At 41.4% G+C, this 25268-nt stretch overlaps 1 long non-coding RNA gene across 1 annotated transcript; it reads left to right on the top strand.

Moving 5' to 3' along the window:
- The first annotated feature begins 1416 nt into the window (after nt 1–1416).
- LOC309720588 lies at nt 1417–4061 on the top strand. Its single transcript, XR_014280535.1, has 3 exons — nt 1417–1510; nt 2149–2469; nt 3870–4061. It is a non-coding gene; the product is annotated as an uncharacterized lncRNA (long non-coding RNA).
- Nucleotides 4062–25268: the final 21207 nt, after the last annotated feature.

Here is a 25268-nt window from a genome sequence, read left to right as displayed (position 1 = left end):
GAGTAGTTTTCTTATCTCAGCATGTTTCACTTTACAGTCCAGAGAATAATCAGCCTTATTTCTCTTTTCTACAGTCTCTTGTGTGTCAGCTGCTGCAGGTCAGTCGTGTTTGACAAAATGAGTCTAAATGATAAAGTTTGGTGTAAATAACATGACATAAATGCTGTGCACGCTCTTCTCTCTTCTGTTAGAGCCTCAGATCAGATTAGCTGGGTCTGGGTCGACTCGCTGCTCTGGAAGAGTTTAAATCTATCACAATGGCTCCTGGGGAACAATCTGTGATTACCAGAGATGGGCAGTAACGCGTTACTGTAATCTGATTACTTTTTTCAAGTAATGAGTAAAGTAAGGGATTACTATTACAAAAATGGTAATTAGATTACCGTTACTTTCCCGTAGGAACGCTGCGTTACTGCGTTACTAAAACCGTGATTTTTTGCGAGAATGTCTCACGACAGTGACGTAAGCGAGTGCGACGTTTGTGACAACAGCTGTGTGCAGATCAACAATGGATCACATATCGAGTGCAGAGAGAGTATGAGCGTGCAGCGTTTAAAGCGTGGAAGTACTGACCTTACTTTGAGTTTGATTCCATAAAAAGTGACAAAAACATTAGTGTCCGCTGTGCGTGGGAAGAAAACTTCTTTTTACAGAGAAAAAACCCCTAAACTTCCAAACAAGCAGCGAGTAGCTACGACGTAATGGGAAACTCACAGAGAAACTCGCGGATTCTTCCACTGACCGCGGCACACCTGCACCAGGGTAAACCTCCGCCTACCCCACTCCTGCTTTACAGGTGAAAATAGAGCAACAGGACCGCTGAGGTTTTGACTTTATTTATTTTCTGCTGTGTTTTACTTGCATCTATTTGAAAGACTGAGTGTAAACACAGAAATATTTTATTTTATGAGCTGGAATGTGCAGAAAATAGGTTTAAATGTTAAACTAATTTATTCAACTCAGAGAATGTTGCATATAATTAAATTTTTGCTTGATGCATAAAGTTAAAAGATTAAAACTGATAAAACAAGTTAAAAAAAAAGAATTTTCCATTTGATTACATTTTGTATGATGGATTATGCAGAAAAAGTAGAATTGGGCTGAGAGATCTATCACTCTATCACCTCTTCAGGTTGTAAATCGTGTTTTTAAAAAGTAACTAAGTAACTAAGTAATTAATTACTTTTGAAAATAAGTAATCAGTAAAGTAACGGGATTACTTTTTTGGTGAAGTAATCAGTAAATAGTTACTGATGACTTTTTTCAAGTAACTTGACCAACACTGGTGATTACTACTGGGACTTAACTGATGCTGAGGTGGTCTGCAGACAGTTAGACTGTGGAACAGCACTGAGAGCCACTACAAAAGCTCACTTTGGTGAAGGAACCGGGCCGATCTGGCTGAGCCGTGTGAACTGTTCAGGACATGAAAGGTCTCTAAGTGAGTGTGATCTCAACAGATATCAGCCCTACTGTAGACATCATGAGGACGCTGGGGTCCTCTGTTCAGGTGAGAGATGTTTGGTTGTGATGGTGTGTCAGATACTGTGAATGATGGAGAACAGTCTGAGATGATGCTCTGGTTGTCTATAATGAGCTGCACTACAACACCAGTTTCTACAAACACCATAAATATGCTGGTTTGTCTCTTCACACAGACTCACATTGTACAGTTATGGCCATGAATGTGCTCGCACACTCACTCCTGGAGCCCTAAGTTGAGATGCTGTCTAAAATAATCCATCTTTTATTAACATTAGAACACAGAAAGTGAATGAAACATTTAAACTGAGACATTTTAATATTTAGGCATCAAACGAGGAAGCTTCCTGTGAGCTGTTTCAGGAAACTCTACCTGAGAGGAGACCCTCCTGCTGAGTCTCTGTGATCTGGATCAGCGTCTGAAGATGGATGAATAACTGAAATGTATATAATGCATGTAAAACCTGGAACATATCAGCTGATCATAAGCTGTGCTGAGAGGGAGGGGTTAGTTTTTGATGATGATGGTGAAGGTGATGGTTTAAAATTCTGTAATGCAGTGAGAAAGTCAGAGGAAGACGTGAATAAACGTGAAATGTTTAACGTCCACACTGGCAAACTGGTGCAGACGGTTTCAGGTCTTCATTTTGTTCTGTTTTACTACAGAGTCACTGCAGCGGCCCAGAATCCACCTGAGATATGATGGAGGACACGTGCAGGGACACGGAAGTGCAGAGATCACAGGAGGCTCCAGCTTTGAGTTTACCTGCTCCATTAACTCCAACTATACTGCAGGGAGTTTCAGGCTCTTCTTCTCTGGATCAAACCAAAAGCGCACACAGCCTGCTGTCACAAACTCAGCCAGCTTTAGTTTCCCTGCAGCTGAGTATGAACACCGGGGCAACTACAGCTGTGTGTATGAGATAAATGTGTCATCAAGGACATTCACTTCTCCTGAGTCAGCACCAATTCATCTCATCATCACATGTGAATAGAAACATCAGTCACAACATGAATCCATGAGGTTAAACTTTACAATGAGTGTTTGTACTTGTAGTTATAGAAGTGTTCTTTACTTTAATGATGAAATTAAATGTAGCATAAATGTTGTTACAGATGTAGTTACAGATGTAGTTACAGATGTAGCTACAGATGTAGTTACAGATGTAGTTACAGATGTAGCTACAGATGTAGTTACAGATGTAGTTACAGATGTAGTTACAGATGTAGCTACAGATGTAGTTACAGATGTAGTTACAGATGTAGCTACAGATGTAGTTACAGATGTTGTTACAGATGTTGTTACAGATGTAGTTACAGATGTAGTTACAGATGTAGCTACAGATGTAGCTACAGATGTAGTTACAGATGTAGTTACAGATGTAGTTACAGATGTAGCTACAGATGTAGTTACAGGTGTTGTTACAGATGTTGTTACAGATGTTGTTACAGATGTAGTTACAGATGTAGTTACAGATGTAGTTACAGATGTAGTTACAGATGTAGTTACAGATGTAGTTACAGATGTAGCTACAGATGTAGCTACAGATGTAGTTACAGATGTAGTTACAGATGTAGTTACAGATGTAGTTACAGATGTAGTTACAGATGTAGCTACAGATGTAGTTACAGATGTAGTTACAGATGTAGCTACAGATGTAGCTACAGATGTAGTTACAGATGTAGTTACAGATGTAGTTACAGATGTAGTTACAGATGTAGCTACAGATGTAGTTACAGATGTTGTTACAGATGTTGTTACAGATGTAGTTACAGATGTAGTTACAGATGTAGCTACAGATGTAGCTACAGATGTAGTTACAGATGTAGTTACAGATGTAGTTACAGATGTAGCTACAGATGTAGTTACAGGTGTTGTTATAGATGTAGTTACAGATGTAGTTACAGATGTTGTTACAGATGTAGTTACAGATGTAGTTACAGATGTAGTTACAGATGTAGCTACAGATGTAGTTACAGATGTAGTTACAGATGTAGTTACAGATGTAGCTACAGATGTAGTTACAGGTGTTGTTATAGATGTAGTTACAGATGTAGTTACAGATGTTGTTACAGATGTAGTTACAGATGTAGTTACAGATGTAGTTACAGATGTAGTTACAGATGTAGCTACAGATGTTGTTACAGATGTAGTTACAGATGTAGCTACAGATGTAGTTACAGATGTTGTTACAGATGTAGTTACAGATGTAGTTACAGATGTAGTTACAGATGTAGTTACAGATGTTGTTACAGATGTTGTTACAGATGTAGTTACAGATGTAGTTACAGATGTAGCTACAGATGTAGTTACAGATGTTGTTACAGATGTAGCTACAGATGTAGATGACGTTTCAGGCTCTTCTTCTCTGGCATGAACCTCACAGAGCCTGCAGTCAACCACTCAGCCAGCTTTAGTTTCCCTGCAGCTGAGTATGAACACCAGGGCAACTACAGCTGTGTGTATGAGTTACTGCTGCCATCAAGGACATTCACTTCTCCTGAGTCGGCACCAATTCATCTCATCATCACATGTGAGTAGAGCACAGGACTCAAATCCAGATTGAACATACATGTTGTTTCAACAGCTCTACATATAAATACAAAGATGTATGTATAGATACTTGTGACTACAGGGTTACTCTGCTGTCCACTGTGAGGACTGCTCCTCTTCTACGACCCTGTTTAGATCTGAAAATTGATGGAAAGACGTTTTAAACCATTCAACATGTGAACATATGAAGTTTTCAACAACCTGACACGAAGCACCTTCAAATTTTCTAAAGAGCTTGGAAAGAAAGTGAAAGACTTTTCACCTCTCATCCATGAGGCGTCTTCACTTCTAAGTCCTTAGAGAAACAGGACGTCATCCTCCGTTATGTGGCAGGTTTATCAGAGGAACTCAGGAGAGTCTCCTCCAAGCACGACGTCCCAGTTTAGACTCAGCCACACACTCAGACACAAACTGCTTCATCACAAACACAAACTCAACAATGTAGCTGCAGTGAGGAGCGCTCAGACCTCTACGCTGGAGACACCAAACACTTCATAAACACACAACATAGAAGAGCCACCTCGACAGGACAAGACTCAGCTGTACGTCTGCATCTAAAGGTCAAAGGTCACTCTTTGAGGATATTTTGGACAGAGAAGACAGGCGGTTTGAAAGAGGAGTCCACTGTGATCCTTGAACAGAGGGCGGGGCTTGGACACCTGGCACCTATAATCCAGTTTTCAGATGCTCCCCAGACGCCTTTTTTCTCACCTTGGCTCATGTGATGAGTCACATGATTGACCACCATTACCTGGATGAATGACAACCTACACAGACATAACTGCTCATACAGCATCACTTTTCATGTTGCAGATTTCCCAGAAACATGTTGTAATCGTTTTCTCTCGTAGTTCCTTGGTGGCTGCTGGTGGCGTCAGCAGTTCCTGGTGCTCCTGCTGGTGGTCTGTCTGGTCCTCTGGAGAAGACGACGAGCCAGGCGGTTTGATCCCACATCCCGATCCAAAGTCTGTGCTCATGAGAACAAACAGTATACAGTGGAAATAAGTATCTGACACTCTGTTGAATTCACCATTTTAACCTTTTAGAAATAAATGATCAGTGTATAATTTCATAATTGATCATTTTATAGCAGGTTTATTTTAACAGTGGAAGACATTCTGTCCCAGTTACAAATAAATGTGCATTTTAGTGGGAAATGGTCATTTGTATAGCGCTTTACTAGTCCCTAAGGACCCCAAAGTGCTTTACACATCCAGTCATCCACCCATTCACACACACATTCACACACACATTCACACACTGGTGATGGCAGCTACATTGTAGCCACAGCCACCCTGGGTCACACTGACAGAGGCGAGGCTGCCGGACACTGACCACCACCAGTAGGCAACGGGTGAAGTGTCTTGCCCAAGGACACAACGACCGAGACTGTCAGAGGTGGGGCTCAAACCGGCAACCTTCCGATTACAAGACGAACACCCAACTTTTGAGCCACGATCGCCCCGTAAGGAACGAAGTGTTTGATCCTCTTGGACTAACTGTTGTTGACAAGCTCAGCTGTGAGATGTTTCCTGTAGCTGGTCACCAGATTTGTGGACGTCTCAGCTGATTTTAAACTTCTCATCCGTGCAGAGGATCCTTAAGGTTTCTAGAAAAACTTGAGCTCTCTGGAGGTTTTCTATTGGATTAAAGTCAGAGACTGACCAGGCTGCTCCATGGCTGTAATGTGTTTCTTCATGACTCACTTCTTGATAGCCTCAGTCGTATGTTTTGGGTCAAAACTCGTCCATGAGGCTTTTCCCTGCCTAAGATTTCCTGTCTTTCCCTCAGTGCGATGCAGTAATTCGTTCTTTTCCATTCAAACAGCTCAGATTGGTCTCATCAGAATCGTTCATGTGTTCATTGACAAACTTCACATGGACGTGAGCTCTTCAGCAGGAGTACCTGTGTGTGCTGCAGGGTAATGTCCCAGCTGCTTGGAGATCCTTCAAGAGATCTTCCAGTGTAGTTCTGGAGTTACCCCTCACTGTTCCATCCGTTTGAGAATAATCTCACACACAGGTCTCATCTTGTCTTCAAGCTGCTCGCTGATGTTCCTGCAGCCCACTCCAGCTACAGCAGAGGTCAGCAGTCTGTCCCCGACATCCTCACACAGGCTTTTGTGCTTCCCACAGTGGTGAGGCTGAAGTCAGGCTGGGGCTTCGGGTGTAGTTAATGCTGGCTTGGTAACCGTTAATCAGTAAAATGCACATGAATTTGCAGCTGTTTGTCTTTCATAATGAAACCGGACACATACTGCTCATTATGAATTCAACATGACGAAAACCATTTTCTGTGTTTTTCTGTTCATATTTACTGACTCAGTTCTGCTGCTTGTGTTTCAGTCGCTGCCACAAACAGATATGAGGAGGATGATGACGAGGAGGAGGAGGAGGAGGAGGAAGAGAGGGATTACGTGAATGTTGAGCCGGTGAAGATAAAAAGGAAATGTGCAGAGCAAGCAGGCGTGTCAGACGAGGAATCTGACGATCACAATTATGTCAACATAGAGGATGAATTTGAAAGCACTGATGAGGAAAATGATTATGTGAATGTAACAGATGGAAGCTGAACAAACTGGACATCTTTGCAGGAGAGCAGATTTACCATCATCACTGGACCTGCTCATTTATATTCTCTGATTTAGTATTTTTCATGTTCTTTGGCCCCTCTGTGGCCCCTCCCCTATGCAAATGGCGAACAATCAGCCATTATAATTTCTCATACATTGAGAATAGCAGACAAATCAACACAGCAAGAAATAGAAAATACATCGGTGCAAATTATAAGTCTCTATCATGATGTGCTCTGTTTTTGTGTTTGTTGTAGAGCTGTAAATGTTAACATGTTAGCGCCGTAATCACAATTAACGCGATTAAAATTTTTTAACGCAATCGACCCATCTGGAGTGCAGAATGGTCAGACTTTGAACAAACTGCCCAGAATGCATTGTGTTAAATCCTCCCAATTCTTTTGATCTTTGGGCTGAAGGAAGGACAACACTCGGTGTAAATGCTCAGTCAACAATCATTTTATTCCAACACTTCTGAGCATAAACCATCCGGAGGGGAGATGAGCGCGGGAGGGTGTCCGCCTGATCTCGAAGTGTCTGAGCGTTTCTCACATACTTCTAGCTTCAGCCCCCCTCTGCCTAGTCATGGGGCAGAAAACCTCTCCGGTCTCTGTTCTCTTCTAATCAGACAAATAAGGTCCTGACTCTCTGATTTCTTATAGCTCAGCTGTATCGTGCATCATAAACAACATCATTCATTCACAATGAATCAGCAGTCTGATGTAATAAAAATCAGTTTAATAAGTGTAATAGTTATCACCTCTTCAGGAGAATAATGCAAACTAAACTACATAACAATTTCACAATCTTTAATTAGGGGTCTAACGTGGCATAAGATAATATAATAATCTCACAATTCCCCCTTTGATCTCTTTTTAAAGAGATCACTTACACCTCATAATCCAGTGTTGCCCTGAGGCCCTCTGTCCCCCTTTAACGGGTGGAGCATATGTGTGATGACCTCTGTGTTTGCGCAGTTCAGATGTAAGAAAAACTATGATTACAACAGCAACAGTAGGTACAGATGACACTCCCATCACTCCCCAGTTCTCCCACAGCTTTATTTTGCACTCCAGTTTCCCACCCCCATCTTGGTGCCACCTTGTACCTTTCAAACGTACTCAGTCTAGAACCTCTGTCCAAGGAGCTTTTAACCTTCACTTTATTGCTGCAGCTACCAGTGTCTTCCAGTGGGGTGATTCTCTGCTCTTCTTTCTTCGACCTCCGGGGTTAGACCACCCTTCGGTCGTTGCACAGATCAGGGGATTTTTCTGCCCTGATTTCAAACAGTGATCTGTGTATTCAGGGGTCACAGCCGTGTCCCCCTTTTTACCAAGAGCCTCTCGAGCCTCGTTGGTCTGCTGTTCCTGGTTTTTCACCAACCCCTTCGTGTTTATTGCTGTGTTTATGGGATCCATCCTCTCGAGGTGACTAGCCGGAGCCCAAACGCCATGACACTTGACCCCAGTTGCTGTCTCGGCCATCTCTGTGTCTGTGTCTGCTGCGAAGGATCCTCGTATCTCCGTGACCTCGTCTGGTGTCTGTTCCTTCCTCTGTAAGAGACAGAAAACCAAAACACCTCTCTGCCTAGCCTTGATAATCTAATGTTGTTATCCATTGTTCTTCTAGTGATGCAAATTTGGTTTAGAATATCATGTTCAGGACTCTCTGACCCAGAGACTTATTCTACTCATAATCCATGTGTGTGTAAGCGTGTTTGCATCCTCTGCACTCAAAGTCAATGTCTACAATATATCTCGCCGAACGAAGATGATCAAGATGATCCAATGTTGTCAGTGTTTGTTTTATGTGTGACTCCTCCCACCAGAGGATGGCTGTGGGTTTTTCCCCCTTTCTCTTTTAGGAGTCGGACACCTGGGCGTGCCTGCTGAGTAGCTGGGTGGAGTCTCTTCCTGTCCTTGGATTGGATAATTGGCTAATCACCTCCAGTATTTAACTACCAGATGACAGCTGCTTGGCCCCCTCTCTCTACTCGCCGCCATCATCCAACAAATAGCATGTGTTTTTGAGTCGTTGTTTCATAGTGTCTTTGAATGAATGAATGAATGAATGAATGAATGAATGAAGGCTTTATTGGCCACATGCAGGTTGCCCTGCAGTGGAATAGAACCCCCCACACACACAACAATAACATCACATGGGAATACAGGTCGGAGATCGGCAGCGTTTGCCTATTGATTTGCAAGTATAGCCGTGTGTGTGACTGGTGTTAGTATCTTAGTTTTGTAAATAGATTTGTAAAATAGCAATTGTGTATTTTGTTCACCTTGTATATATTGTTCACTGCAGCAGCCTAGTAGGCGTGAGAAGAATTACGTTTTCTCCTGTTTTTTGTTAGAAAGTTAGGTAAGTGAATTGTAGTTTGGTTGGTTTTCATTTGTGTAGGAAAGCGTAGGGGCCATCAGGGTGTTATGTTTGTTATTTTTGGCACTGAAGCAAATAAATGGCTGCTTAGCACTTTAAAAGATTCGACTGTTTGTGTTCTTTCTTGGGTGGTGCTGAGTGGGGCCAATTTCTTGTTGCGTTCAATACACGCTTAGACTAAGGCTACGTCCACACGTACCCGGGTATTTTTGAAAACGAAGATTTTTCTATGTGTTTGCACCTTTTGTCCACACGTAAACGGCGTTTTTGGTCACTGAAAACGAAGATTTTTGAAAACTCCGTTTTTGCATTTACGTGTGGACAAGAAAAACGGAGAAAACGCAGCGTCAAAGGTGTGCGCAGTTTTTGACGTCACACTGTGCGCCACGTTATTGTTTCGGTGAAATGAATTTCTACAAGACTGTTACTGTTAGTTCTACTCTCTGCAGTGTTTAAATGCTTACATATACACACAGTTACTGTCCCTCCACACATACGACTCGGTTCTGCTTCTATGCCCCAGCTTTGTTTACTATTTCCCACCGAGGCTTCTAGACTTCTGATTGGCCAACATTTCTGCACGGTTAGGAATCTAGCGCCACCTGCTGCTTTGGCATGTTCATAGCAGCGTTTTCCTTCATTCCTGCCTTTATGTGTGGACGGGATTATTTTTTAAAACGAAAACGGAAAATCTCCGTTTTCAAAAATACCCGTGTACGTGTGGACGTAGCCTAAGAACGTAACAGCGGGCCTTAGGTTTGGCGCTCTCCGTCTCCGCTGCATGAGATCCTTTTCCTGCTGCACTGTTGACATTTTCAGGTTGTTGTTGTGGGTCCAGCTGCTGCAGCGTTTGGTCAGGGTCACGTCAAAGATGGTAGAGGGGAGAGCAGAAGTCCAGGTCAGCCTCGGCTTCCAGGGCCGGCAAAGCAGCCTGTAATTAAACATACAGAGAAAAAACAAAACAAAAACAGACGAACAGGAAAATGATGTTGTGTTGGCTGTGTCACAAAGAGAGGGGAGAGACACCGGACCAGGCCGTGTCAGCCTTCTCTCCCCTTTATTTGTTTTTTTTCTCACGATATAATCAACTCATAGCCCACCAAGCTGACAGGACAACGCAGGTACATGTTTAAATTCTTAAGATCATGTTTAAAAGCACAAAAGAGAATTTTCCTTCCGTCAGTAACTCACTTGTGTTGTTCAATCAGCAGGAAACATCTCACAATTTGACTCTTAACCACTGAATTTGTTGTCTCATCACTGGTTGGTCATACCAGTCTCTTTCTTTTCTTTTTCTTTGAAGTTAAGTTGTTGTCCTGCAACCCAGAGGGTTTATTTGTTAGTAGTGGATAAACTTCATCATTTAACAACAGGTGTAGGTTAAGTTTCCCTGCTTTAACCTTGCCGGTGTTTCCTTAAAAGGAGCTTTTCTCTCACGTTTCTCTGCTTGTGTGTTTTTGTTTCACCTTTTGTTGCGATGCTCCGGATGCTTTCCCAACCTCCACAAGTCCGTTGGCCCCAAATTTCAACCCGATTTTATGAGTTACAGCTTCTCTTAGTTTCTCCTCTACTTCTCTCCTGGTGCTGATTCTTGCTGGGTGTGGTTCCCATCACTATCATTTTGCTCTGGTCGCTGTGGTGGGCGGTTGGTCCAGGTCCGTAGCCTCCTGTATTAACACACTAAGAGATTTATTTAATATCATTTTCATCACTGTTAAATAGACAAGCAGGCAACACGCCCAGCTTTACAGCACAAATGCCCGTCTCACAACACAGTCCTCTCTCTGCTTCTCCATAATCCTCCACTCTCCCTTTATTTATTATTTATTTATTACGGGCGACCGTGGCTCAGGGGGTTGGGAATTGCATCCATAACCGGAAGGTCGCCGGTTCAATCCCTGGGCTCTCTGTCCTGGTCGTTGTGTCCTTGGGGAAGACACTTTACCCTACTTCCCTACTGGTGTTGGCCAGAGGGGCCGATGGCGCGATATGGCAGCCTGGCTTCTGTCAGTCTGCCCCAGAGCAGCTGTGGCTACAACTGTAGCTCCCTCCACCAGTGTGTGAATGTGAGAGTGAATGAATAGTATGGAGTGGCAAAGGCATCTGCTCTTCATTTTATAAGCTGGAATGTTAAAGGTATAAATAATCCGGTTAAACGCACAAGGGTTTTTACTCATTTAAAATCATTGAGATCCGATGTTGTATATCTGCAGGAAACACACCTCCGATCAAGTGAACAAATTCAACGAATTAAACTGTTTCTCTGCTTGTCTGCATTGCCACAAATTGTTCTATTTGGTGATGTATCATAGAACTGTACTATATAGTGTATGTACGTTTCTGTGTTTGCTAGTAACTACCATCAACCTAAGGTCTCAGCTAATTTATCTTTGCAGAGATGTTCATTTGATTGTAACAGCAGTAGGAAAGAGCAGTAACAAGAGTAGGACAGCTAAGCTAATTATGGCTAAACATTTGGAATTTAGTGAAAGCAAAAATTGACCTTGCAAAGATGGATAGGTTTATTTAGAAAGTCAGCTATTTACATTTAGTGTTCGTCCCAAGTAGGAGATTTTGAATTGAGTCTAAATTGACCGCAAATTTACTTAACTTGTTAAAATCAACCAGGCTGTTACTGAAGCAGTCGAGGAATTACCTTTGAGGTCTCAGTCATAGGTAGTAATGCAAAATCTAACATTACACTAACCTTATATTTTTGTAAAAGGCAAAATGGACTTTTTTCCAGGGTGGGGGAGTGTTTCATGTCTGTAAGTTAAAATTGTTATTTTTGTTGTTTCCTGATTTCTAAGAATTGGGAGAACAATTACATGCTAACAAAATGATGCATTTTGGTTGCCCATGTTTGGTGTTGCTTTGGGCTTAGGGTAATCACTGACGATGACTTCCACCTAAAAGAGCTCAAAATCAGAAAACGTTGCTCTAAAACATGTTGACATGGTAAATGAAAATGAACAATAATCCAAATTGATCATGCAAACTGAAAGACTACTTACTATGTTTCTCTTGTTACTTCATTAGCCTCAGTGTTCTCAGATCATTCTTTACATAAAAGCACCCAGTTGTCTTGCAAAGAATGTGTAGGATTAGTGCAATCACACACATTCGAAGATACTGGTAGTTATTGTTTCAAATGCCTATTTCATGACAACCAGGCTAAATTCATCTAAGGGAGTATGAAAGAGATTATCTGGATGCTGAAATGATTGTTAAAATACATTAGGCCAATAATAGTAGACCTGTGCTACATTTGTCCAGCTAGGCAACACATATTTCTGCATAAGAGATACATGAGACACCCTTTAAATAAGCAAATTTCATGTTTAAAACATGGAAATGCAGCCAAAATGGACCATACAATGGCCTCAGTGAACACATCGGCACATAAGTAGAGATGAGGAAACTCAATCACATTAGACATTAATATGACTATGAGTAAATTATATATATTATATATTCTGTTACATGGTTTAAAGAATACAATGTGATAATCACACATGAGAACGCTGTTTCCAGTTATACAAATTAATTTTATTTCACTATTAAAGAAACCAATTATGTGAATAAAAGCTCACCACAAGAACATCTCCCAACCCAGTCTTACAAAGTTGCAGTTACAATAAAAAACTGTTGGTGAGCTAAAAAACAATCCTGGTGCTGATGCTTGTCATTGAACGTTTTGGACAGAGCTCTTGATTGAAATGCCTACCGTTGTGTGTAGGCATTTCGGTCCAGATGTTATGGAGTTCAGTTCAGCTAAGATGTATTTCTAAAGCACCGGATCACAAAAATAGCCGCTTCTCGGCTGTTTATATTGTAAGGTAAAGACCATACAATATAAGAGAGAAAACCCCCCAACAATCAGATGATCCCCTGTGAGCAAACCCTTGATGACAGTGTCTGTGAAGGTTATCAGTCATCAAGGCCATTGGTGACGGTGGGAAAGAAAAACTCCCTTTTAACAGGAAGAAACTTTCGGCAGAACCAGGCTCAGTGAGGGGCGGCCATCTGCCTCGACCGGTTGGGGGGGGGCACAGCTGTTATAACCCCTGACGCAGCATAGCTTCTAATTCTGAAAGATACGTAGATACCTTAAACCTGCACTCTATGCAGGACACCAAGCGATGACACGACTTGCAGTACTATAGGAGTCTATGCAGAAACAGTTTTCTCTCTTGAATCTCTGTAATTTTTTTGCTACTGAGTGTCTGGGTGCAGTCACTCATTTTGGGCCAATTAAATCAAATGAACTTCCATTGTCTGAGTTATAGCCCTATTGAACCTGCGTTAACCAGCTTTAATAGGGAGGGCCAAAGTCCTAGTTGTGCTAAATTTCCTCGAATTCTCCTCGGAGATTTTCGAGTAGCTTCCTTTGTTCTTGAAAGTTCTTTTCCATTTGTCTCATCGCTTCCCGTCCATTCCACATCTTTTTGGTAAGGTCACTAACCTTATTTTCTAAGGCCTTATTTTGTTGTTTGAGTATGTCAACTTGGACATCGTAGTTGTTTATCAGATCGTTATGTTCTTCCTGTGAAACTTTGGGAGTCTGAGCTTGGGTTTGCAACGCCATGTCTTCTGTTGTCAAGGCTTCCTGTGAATCATACAGATTTTTCTTGACCTCTTCAAGCTCTCTTTTCTTTTCCTCAAATTCATGGCACAACAACTCCTTTTCTCTGTTGGTCACGTTAACATCATGTTGGGAGTCTTTCTCAGTGGCTTTGAAGATCCGTGATTCTCCTTTCGCACCCTCATCGTGTGGTTTCAGTTCTTTTTGAGAATCACCACTCCTTTTGGAAAGCTCCTGGAGGTCCTGTTCAAGAAGTTCGTTATGCCGCCTCAATATGTCAATTTCATGTGCAAAGCATTGGAGTTCCAGGGTCTGTCTGAGCTGTTCACTGTCCGTTGTTTTGTTTTCCTCATTCATGATCCTTTTTCTTTCTTCACTCTCTTGTAACTCTTTAAAGGCTGTGTTTGCCTGATGGAGCTCAGTTTTAACAGCCTGTATTTCCTGTTGCATGTCATCTTTTTCCTTTTCAAAGTCCCTTTTCAGCTCACACATGCGTTTTATCATCACATCATTTTCCTCTCTTAAAGACTGGTTGTCCTTTTCCATGCCTTTCACTTTTATAACATAGCCTGCCTTTTTGCTTTGCAGCTCTCTGATTTCATCCTGCATTTCCTGCATCACCTCTTTGTGTTGCTGAATTTCTTTGCTATTGAAGCTTTGTGAATCCTGTAGAACTGTATTCAAATATTCCAGCTCTTGAATTTTGAAGTGAATTGTTTCATTCTCTAGTTGCAGGTCTCTTTTCCTCTTGTTTTTAGAGAACCCACTTCGTTTGAAGAGAACTTCAATGTTTTTTTGGAGAATCTTGTTCTCATTTATGAGCTCTCTTTTTTGCTCCTTAAGGTCGGCGTTCTCGACTTTAAGGTCACGTATGGTAGAGTTTTGTTGTTTGAGAGTTTTATTCTCATTTTTCAGCTCTTTGATTTGCTGTTTAAGTTTTTCGTTCTCGGCTCTCATGTTGCATACAACAGGATTTGACAGACTCATATTTCAAATTGAAGTTGATGCTAAATCTCTGTACCAACTAAAAGATTTTTTAAAAATACCGTCAACTGTGTCAGAAACGCAAGTTTCCAGTAGTTTCCTGCCTAGTGAATTCTTCCACTCTCTTTGAAAGACTGCCAAGAGTGAGAACCTCTCCCCTATTTATAGGTTTTCGGGTGCTGATGTCATAAAGAAGACCAGAGATCAAAGGGATTCTGGTGAAACGTCACTGTGTCTGGTCTGGGCAGTTCTGAATTGAATAATAACAAAATGACGGGGGGCGTGTCTGGTAGCCATGTGAAGACGTGTTGTACAGGGCTCCTCAATGGACTAACTTTTTTCATAATTCCATTGCTCCAAAACTAACGAACTTTTAACAACAGTACGATAACACGCCCGTGTGCTGCTCTGAGGCACTTTTTACATCTTCAAGGCTACGGTGTACGAAATATGAGCAAAACTAGATCGGGGAAAGAGCAGGCCGCAAAAGCCTCGGACCTGTCACGGTTGTTAAAGAGTGGACTCAGGCGCGGAGCTCAGAAATAATGACAGTGCATTTATTTACAGTGCAGCAAGGTGACAACAGTTCAAATGTGCAACAATGGTGATAGTGCGTCCCTCCTTCCGCGAAGCGCGTATCGAGGCTTGCTTCATTTATGGGAGGAGCTGAAAATGATGACGTCCGAAGCCTCGCTGCCCGGCTGTACCACGTGACTGGTTCATGAAGTGGTTCGAACTTTGCCGCGAGATATGACAGCGATATAAACCCCTCAGACTTCATTCAAAATGTGGGTGTTTGATGGAGAGTTGCGGTTAGTGAGAGTTTGGAGACAGTTTGGAGGTTTATGAGAGTGAGGAGAGAAAGTCAGGAGAGAATGGAGCCAGCTAAGAAGAGGAGGATGTCCTCCCCTGTGTGGGAACATTTTGATCTTATTCCTCCCAACAAGGTATGTAAATTTCTACAGAAGATGTATTTTCCTGATACTGATGGTGCAATACAATTTATGTTGAGCTGTCTTGACTTTTGTACAAGGTGAAGTGTTTGCTATGTGCCAGGGAGCTGGGATATAACAACAACACCTCATCCATGCTTAGGCACTACAGAGCTTTGCATGAGAATAAGAGGAACACCGATTGTGGAGCAAGACCAGGTGAGCCATCAAATGCAATGATAATATAGCATGCAGTAATGTTACTAAATGATATAACAATATTATACAACTGTTATAAGTTACGTGTGTGATATTTATATTTGTGCTTTGTCTTTATTGTCTTTCCTCAGGAGAACAATCTCAAATAGATGAAGACCTGGTCAGCATGGTGATTGAGGACTCCCAGCCATTTAGCATTGTGGAGGACAAAGGATTCAAAAGATTTGTTAAATCATTAAATCCCAGCTATGTTCTCCCCACTAAAAAGGTCATAAAAGCAGTGAAAATTTAGTTTTTACAGAATAAAATGTGAACAGGCAGGACTGAGGCTCAAAGCCTCAGTGTGTAGCTGTCCATACCTCAACGTTACAAAAGCACAACTACTGTCCACACCCCAACCACACCTCACCTCACAGTAAATGATCATTTCCATTTCAAGCATTTCCAAATAATCATTTTCCATACTGCCACTATAAATATACACAGTATACTGCCATCACTACAATATAGATGTTTTACACACTCCTTTTGTTGTTGACATTTACAGGCTGTGTGCAAAATGCCACACTCTTCAAATTCATGCCAACTATTATTTTTACGTCCAGTAGGTGTCCTGCTAGAGCAAATGAAGCTTCATGAAGCTTCGCGTTGGGGTGAACCAATTGGATGAAAAGCTTCAGTGCTTCATGGGGCTTCATCTGCCCATCACTATCAGACAGCACTTCAATAACGTTAGCGACTCAAAAACACTACCAGGCTTAGTGCAATACTCCAGCGCTGTCTGTCGCTCAGCCACACCATTAAGTAGCCCTGCTACTAGTTGATTGGCAGCAGCTGGTGGATTGACTGCAGGTGCGGCAGCTCCGGGCGACAGCACTTCCGGGTCGGAGGTAGCCTGTTGCTAGGTTACCTCCTAACACATCACAGCGGAGCCGGAGGGGAAGACAGGGCGATAGGAGAGACACATACACACGCACACAGATATACACACACACTGGCAGGTCGACCGGTCAGGGCGCCGTCAGATCCTGACAGGACCATGCTGAGGACAGACCGGAGGCACCACCCCATGACATGAGTGAGATTATGAGAGCTATTGCTAGCTCTGAAAAGACGATATTGGACCGTATCGATTCAAGCACGAAATATTTATTATTCCAGAGGTTGGGACATATTTTTTCTGCACCTGCATTTTGGTACCTGAATGGCAAGCTCGCAAAGTCATCTGCTCTTCGTTTTATAAGCTGGAATGTTAAAGGTAGAAATAATCCGGTTAAACGCACAAGGGTTTTTACTCATTTAAAATCATTGAGATCCGATGTTGTATATCTGCAGGAAACACACCTCCGATCAAGTGAACAAATTCAACTAATTAAACTGTTTCTCTGCTTGTCTGCATTGCCACAAATTGTTCTATTTGGTGATGTATCATAGAACTGTACTATATAGTGTATGTACGTTTCTGTGTTTGCTAGTAACTACCATCAACCTAAGGTCTCAGCTAATTTATCTTTGCAGAGATGTTCATTTGATTGTAACAGCAGTAGGAAAGAGCAGTAACAAGAGTAGGACAGCTAAGCTAATTATGGCTAAACATTTGGAATTTAGTGAAAGCAAAAATTGACCTTGCAAAGATGGATAGGTTTATTTAGAAAGTCAGCTATTTACATTTAGTGTTCGTCCCAAGTAGGAGATTTTGAATTGAGTCTAAATTGACCGCAAATTTACTTAACTTGTTAAAATCAACCAGGCTGTTACTGAAGCAGTCGAGGAATTACCTTTGAGGTCTCAGTCATAGGTAGTAATGCAAAATCTAACATTACACTAACCTTATATTTTTGTAAAAGGCAAAATGGACTTTTTTCCAGGGTGGGGGAGTGTTTCATGTCTGTAAGTTAAAATTGTTATTTTTGTTGTTTCCTGATTTCTAAGAATTGGGAGAACAATTACATGCTAACAAAATGATGCATTTTGGTTGCCCATGTTTGGTGTTGCTTTGGGCTTAGGGTAATCACTGACGATGACTTCCACCTAAAAGAGCTCAAAATCAGAAAACGTTGCTCTAAAACATGTTGACATGGTAAATGAAAATGAACAATAATCCAAATTGATCATGCAAACTGAAAGACTACTTACTATGTTTCTCTTGTTACTTCATTAGCCTCAGTGTTCTCAGATCATTCTTTACATAAAAGCACCCAGTTGTCTTGCAAAGAATGTGTAGGATTAGTGCAATCACACACATTCGAAGATACTGGTAGTTATTGTTTCAAATGCCTATTTCATGACAACCAGGCTAAATTCATCTAAGGGAGTATGAAAGAGATTATCTGGATGCTGAAATGATTGTTAAAATACATTAGGCCAATAATAGTAGACCTGTGCTACATTTGTCCAGCTAGGCAACACATATTTCTGCATAAGAGATACATGAGACACCCTTTAAATAAGCAAATTTCATGTTTAAAACATGGAAATGCAGCCAAAATGGACCATACAATGGCCTCAGTGAACACATCGGCACATAAGTAGAGATGAGGAAACTCAATCACATTAGACATTAATATGACTATGAGTAAATTATATATATTATATATTCTGTTACATGGTTTAAAGAATACAATGTGATAATCACACATGAGAACGCTGTTTCCAGTTATACAAATTAATTTTATTTCACTATTAAAGAAACCAATTATGTGAATAAAAGCTCACCACAAGAACATCTCCCAACCCAGTCTTACAAAGTTGCAGTTACAATAAAAAACTGTTGGTGAGCTAAAAAACAATCCTGGTGCTGATGCTTGTCATTGAACGTTTTGGACAGAGCTCTTGATTGAAATGCCTACCGTTGTGTGTAGGCATTTCGGTCCAGATGTTATGGAGTTCAGTTCAGCTAAGATGTATTTCTAAAGCACCGGATCACAAAAATAGCCGCTTCTCGGCTGTTTATATTGTAAGGTAAAGACCATACAATATAAGAGAGAAAACCCCCCAACAATCAGATGATCCCCTGTGAGCAAACCCTTGATGACAGTGTCTGTGAAGGTTATCAGTCATCAAGGCCATTGGTGACGGTGGGAAAGAAAAACTCCCTTTTAACAGGAAGAAACTTTCGGCAGAACCAGGCTCAGTGAGGGGCGGCCATCTGCCTCGACCGGTTGGGGGGGGGCACAGCTGTTATAACCCCTGACGCAGCATAGCTTCTAATTCTGAAAGATACGTAGATACCTTAAACCTGCACTCTATGCAGGACACCAAGCGATGACACGACTTGCAGTACTATAGGAGTCTATGCAGAAACAGTTTTCTCTCTTGAATCTCTGTAATTTTTTTGCTACTGAGTGTCTGGGTGCAGTCACTCATTTTGGGCCAATTAAATCAAATGAACTTCCATTGTCTGAGTTATAGCCCTATTGAACCTGCGTTAACCAGCTTTAATAGGGAGGGCCAAAGTCCTAGTTGTGCTAAATTTCCTCGAATTCTCCTCGGAGATTTTCGAGTAGCTTCCTTTGTTCTTGAAAGTTCTTTTCCATTTGTCTCATCGCTTCCCGTCCATTCCACATCTTTTTGGTAAGGTCACTAACCTTATTTTCTAAGGCCTTATTTTGTTGTTTGAGTATGTCAACTTGGACATCGTAGTTGTTTATCAGATCGTTATGTTCTTCCTGTGAAACTTTGGGAGTCTGAGCTTGGGTTTGCAACGCCATGTCTTCTGTTGTCAAGGCTTCCTGTGAATCATACAGATTTTTCTTGACCTCTTCAAGCTCTCTTTTCTTTTCCTCAAATTCATGGCACAACAACTCCTTTTCTCTGTTGGTCACGTTAACATCATGTTGGGAGTCTTTCTCAGTGGCTTTGAAGATCCGTGATTCTCCTTTCGCACCCTCATCGTGTGGTTTCAGTTCTTTTTGAGAATCACCACTCCTTTTGGAAAGCTCCTGGAGGTCCTGTTCAAGAAGTTCGTTATGCCGCCTCAATATGTCAATTTCATGTGCAAAGCATTGGAGTTCCAGGGTCTGTCTGAGCTGTTCACTGTCCGTTGTTTTGTTTTCCTCATTCATGATCCTTTTTCTTTCTTCACTCTCTTGTAACTCTTTAAAGGCTGTGTTTGCCTGATGGAGCTCAGTTTTAACAGCCTGTATTTCCTGTTGCATGTCATCTTTTTCCTTTTCAAAGTCCCTTTTCAGCTCACACATGCGTTTTATCATCACATCATTTTCCTCTCTTAAAGACTGGTTGTCCTTTTCCATGCCTTTCACTTTTATAACATAGCCTGCCTTTTTGCTTTGCAGCTCTCTGATTTCATCCTGCATTTCCTGCATCACCTCTTTGTGTTGCTGAATTTCTTTGCTATTGAAGCTTTGTGAATCCTGTAGAACTGTATTCAAATATTCCAGCTCTTGAATTTTGAAGTGAATTGTTTCATTCTCTAGTTGCAGGTCTCTTTTCCTCTTGTTTTTAGAGAACCCACTTCGTTTGAAGAGAACTTCAATGTTTTTTTGGAGAATCTTGTTCTCATTTATGAGCTCTCTTTTTTGCTCCTTAAGGTCGGCGTTCTCGACTTTAAGGTCACGTATGGTAGAGTTTTGTTGTTTGAGAGTTTTATTCTCATTTTTCAGCTCTTTGATTTGCTGTTTAAGTTTTTCGTTCTCGGCTCTCATGTTGCATACAACAGGATTTGACAGACTCATATTTCAAATTGAAGTTGATGCTAAATCTCTGTACCAACTAAAAGATTTTTTAAAAATACCGTCAACTGTGTCAGAAACGCAAGTTTCCAGTAGTTTCCTGCCTAGTGAATTCTTCCACTCTCTTTGAAAGACTGCCAAGAGTGAGAACCTCTCCCCTATTTATAGGTTTTCGGGTGCTGATGTCATAAAGAAGACCAGAGATCAAAGGGATTCTGGTGAAACGTCACTGTGTCTGGTCTGGGCAGTTCTGAATTGAATAATAACAAAATGACGGGGGGCGTGTCTGGTAGCCATGTGAAGACGTGTTGTACAGGGCTCCTCAATGGACTAACTTTTTTCATAATTCCATTGCTCCAAAACTAACGAACTTTTAACAACAGTACGATAACACGCCCGTGTGCTGCTCTGAGGCACTTTTTACATCTTCAAGGCTACGGTGTACGAAATATGAGCAAAACTAGATCGGGGAAAGAGCAGGCCGCAAAAGCCTCGGACCTGTCACGGTTGTTAAAGAGTGGACTCAGGCGCGGAGCTCAGAAATAATGACAGTGCATTTATTTACAGTGCAGCAAGGTGACAACAGTTCAAATGTGCAACAATGGTGATAGTGCGTCCCTCCTTCCGCGAAGCGCGTATCGAGGCTTGCTTCATTTATGGGAGGAGCTGAAAATGATGACGTCCGAAGCCTCGCTGCCCGGCTGTACCACGTGACTGGTTCATGAAGTGGTTCGAACTTTGCCGCGAGATATGACAGCGATATAAACCCCTCAGACTTCATTCAAAATGTGGGTGTTTGATGGAGAGTTGCGGTTAGTGAGAGTTTGGAGACAGTTTGGAGGTTTATGAGAGTGAGGAGAGAAAGTCAGGAGAGAATGGAGCCAGCTAAGAAGAGGAGGATGTCCTCCCCTGTGTGGGAACATTTTGATCTTATTCCTCCCAACAAGGTATGTAAATTTCTACAGAAGATGTATTTTCCTGATACTGATGGTGCAATACAATTTATGTTGAGCTGTCTTGACTTTTGTACAAGGTGAAGTGTTTGCTATGTGCCAGGGAGCTGGGATATAACAACAACACCTCATCCATGCTTAGGCACTACAGAGCTTTGCATGAGAATAAGAGGAACACCGATTGTGGAGCAAGACCAGGTGAGCCATCAAATGCAATGATAATATAGCATGCAGTAATGTTACTAAATGATATAACAATATTATACAACTGTTATAAGTTACGTGTGTGATATTTATATTTGTGCTTTGTCTTTATTGTCTTTCCTCAGGAGAACAATCTCAAATAGATGAAGACCTGGTCAGCATGGTGATTGAGGACTCCCAGCCATTTAGCATTGTGGAGGACAAAGGATTCAAAAGATTTGTTAAATCATTAAATCCCAGCTATGTTCTCCCCACTAAAAAGGTCATAAAAGCAGTGAAAATTTAGTTTTTACAGAATAAAATGTGAACAGGCAGGACTGAGGCTCAAAGCCTCAGTGTGTAGCTGTCCATACCTCAACGTTACAAAAGCACAACTACTGTCCACACCCCAACCACACCTCACCTCACAGTAAATGATCATTTCCATTTCAAGCATTTCCAAATAATCATTTTCCATACTGCCACTATAAATATACACAGTATACTGCCATCACTACAATATAGATGTTTTACACACTCCTTTTGTTGTTGACATTTACAGGCTGTGTGCAAAATGCCACACTCTTCAAATTCATGCCAACTATTATTTTTACGTCCAGTAGGTGTCCTGCTAGAGCAAATGAAGCTTCATGAAGCTTCGCGTTGGGGTGAACCAATTGGATGAAAAGCTTCAGTGCTTCATGGGGCTTCATCTGCCCATCACTATCAGACAGCACTTCAATAACGTTAGCGACTCAAAAACACTACCAGGCTTAGTGCAATACTCCAGCGCTGTCTGTCGCTCAGCCACACCATTAAGTAGCCCTGCTACTAGTTGATTGGCAGCAGCTGGTGGATTGACTGCAGGTGCGGCAGCTCCGGGCGACAGCACTTCCGGGTCGGAGGTAGCCTGTTGCTAGGTTACCTCCTAACACATCACAGCGGAGCCGGAGGGGAAGACAGGGCGATAGGAGAGACACATACACACGCACACAGATATACACACACACTGGCAGGTCGACCGGTCAGGGCGCCGTCAGATCCTGACAGGACCATGCTGAGGACAGACCGGAGGCACCACCCCATGACATGAGTGAGATTATGAGAGCTATTGCTAGCTCTGAAAAGACGATATTGGACCGTATCGATTCAAGCACGAAATATTTATTATTCCAGAGGTTGGGACATATTTTTTCTGCACCTGCATTTTGGTACCTGAATGGCAAGCTCGCAAAGTCATCTGCTCTTCGTTTTATAAGCTGGAATGTTAAAGGTAGAAATAATCCGGTTAAACGCACAAGGGTTTTTACTCATTTAAAATCATTGAGATCCGATGTTGTATATCTGCAGGAAACACACCTCCGATCAAGTGAACAAATTCAACTAATTAAACTGTTTCTCTGCTTGTCTGCATTGCCACAAATTGTTCTATTTGGTGATGTATCATAGAACTGTACTATATAGTGTATGTACGTTTCTGTGTTTGCTAGTAACTACCATCAACCTAAGGTCTCAGCTAATTTATCTTTGCAGAGATGTTCATTTGATTGTAACAGCAGTAGGAAAGAGCAGTAACAAGAGTAGGACAGCTAAGCTAATTATGGCTAAACATTTGGAATTTAGTGAAAGCAAAAATTGACCTTGCAAAGATGGATAGGTTTATTTAGAAAGTCAGCTATTTACATTTAGTGTTCGTCCCAAGTAGGAGATTTTGAATTGAGTCTAAATTGACCGCAAATTTACTTAACTTGTTAAAATCAACCAGGCTGTTACTGAAGCAGTCGAGGAATTACCTTTGAGGTCTCAGTCATAGGTAGTAATGCAAAATCTAACATTACACTAACCTTATATTTTTGTAAAAGGCAAAATGGACTTTTTTCCAGGGTGGGGGAGTGTTTCATGTCTGTAAGTTAAAATTGTTATTTTTGTTGTTTCCTGATTTCTAAGAATTGGGAGAACAATTACATGCTAACAAAATGATGCATTTTGGTTGCCCATGTTTGGTGTTGCTTTGGGCTTAGGGTGATCACTGACGATGACTTACACCTAAAAGAGCTCAAAATCAGAAAACGTTGCTCTAAAACATGTTGACATGGTAAATGAAAATGAACAATAATCCAAATTGATCATGCAAACTGAAAGACTACTTACTATGTTTCTCTTGTTACTTCATTAGCCTCAGTGTTCTCAGATCATTCTTTACATAAAAGCACCCAGTTGTCTTGCAAAGAATGTGTAGGATTAGTGCAATCACACACATTCGAAGATACTGGTAGTTATTGTTTCAAATGCCTATTTCATGACAACCAGGCTAAATTCATCTAAGGGAGTATGAAAGAGATTATCTGGATGCTGAAATGATTGTTAAAATACATTAGGCCAATAATAGTAGACCTGTGCTACATTTGTCCAGCTAGGCAACACATATTTCTGCATAAGAGATACATGAGACACCCTTTAAATAAGCAAATTTCATGTTTAAAACATGGAAATGCAGCCAAAATGGACCATACAATGGCCTCAGTGAACACATCAGCACATAAGTAGAGATGAGGAAACTCAATCACATTAGACATTAATATGACTATGAGTAAATTATATATATTATATATTCTGTTACATGGTTTAAAGAATACAATGTGATAATCACACATGAGAACGCTGTTTCCAGTTATACAAATTAATTTTATTTCACTATTAAAGAAACCAATTATGTGAATAAAAGCTCACCACAAGAACATCTCCCAACCCAGTCTTACAAAGTTGCAGTTACAATAAAAAACTGTTGGTGAGCTAAAAAACAATCCTGGTGCTGATGCTTGTCATTGAACGTTTTGGACAGAGCTCTTGATTGAAATGCCTACCGTTGTGTGTAGGCATTTCGGTCCAGATGTTATGGAGTTCAGTTCAGCTAAGATGTATTTCTAAAGCACCGGATCACAAAAATAGCCGCTTCTCGGCTGTTTATATTGTAAGGTAAAGACCATACAATATAAGAGAGAAAACCCCCCAACAATCAGATGATCCCCTGTGAGCAAACCCTTGATGACAGTGTCTGTGAAGGTTATCAGTCATCGAGGCCATTGGTGACGGTGGGAAAGAAAAACTCCCTTTTAACAGGAAGAAACTTTCGGCAGAACCAGGCTCAGTGAGGGGCGGCCATCTGCCTCGACCGGTTGGGGGGGGGCACAGCTGTTATAACCCCTGACGCAGCATAGCTTCTAATTCTGAAAGATACGTAGATACCTTAAACCTGCACTCTATGCAGGACACCAAGCGATGACACGACTTGCAGTACTATAGGAGTCTATGCAGAAACAGTTTTCTCTCTTGAATCTCTGTAATTTTTTTGCTACTGAGTGTCTGGGTGCAGTCACTCATTTTGGGCCAATTAAATCAAATGAACTTCCATTGTCTAAGTTATAGCCCTATTGAACCTGCGTTAACCAGGTTTAATAGGGAGGGCCAAAGTCGTAGTTGTGCTAAATTTCCTCGAATTCTCCTCGGAGATTTTCGAGTAGCTTCCTTTGTTCTTGAAAGTTCTTTTCCATTTGTCTCATCGCTTCCCGTCCATTCCACATCTTTTTGGTAAGGTCACTAACCTTATTTTCTAAGGCCTTATTTTGTTGTTTGAGTATGTCAACTTGGACATCGTAGTTGTTTATCAGATCGTTATGTGCTTCCTGTGAAACTTTGGGAGTCTGAGCTTGGGTTTGCAACGCCATGTC

This window comes from Aulonocara stuartgranti (assembly GCF_965226115.1).
Source record: "Aulonocara stuartgranti genome assembly, chromosome: 13".
NCBI lineage: Eukaryota > Metazoa > Chordata > Actinopteri > Cichliformes > Cichlidae > Aulonocara > Aulonocara stuartgranti.
The sequence above is the reverse complement of the archived record's forward strand: the minus strand, read 5'-3'. Positions and strand labels throughout refer to the sequence as shown.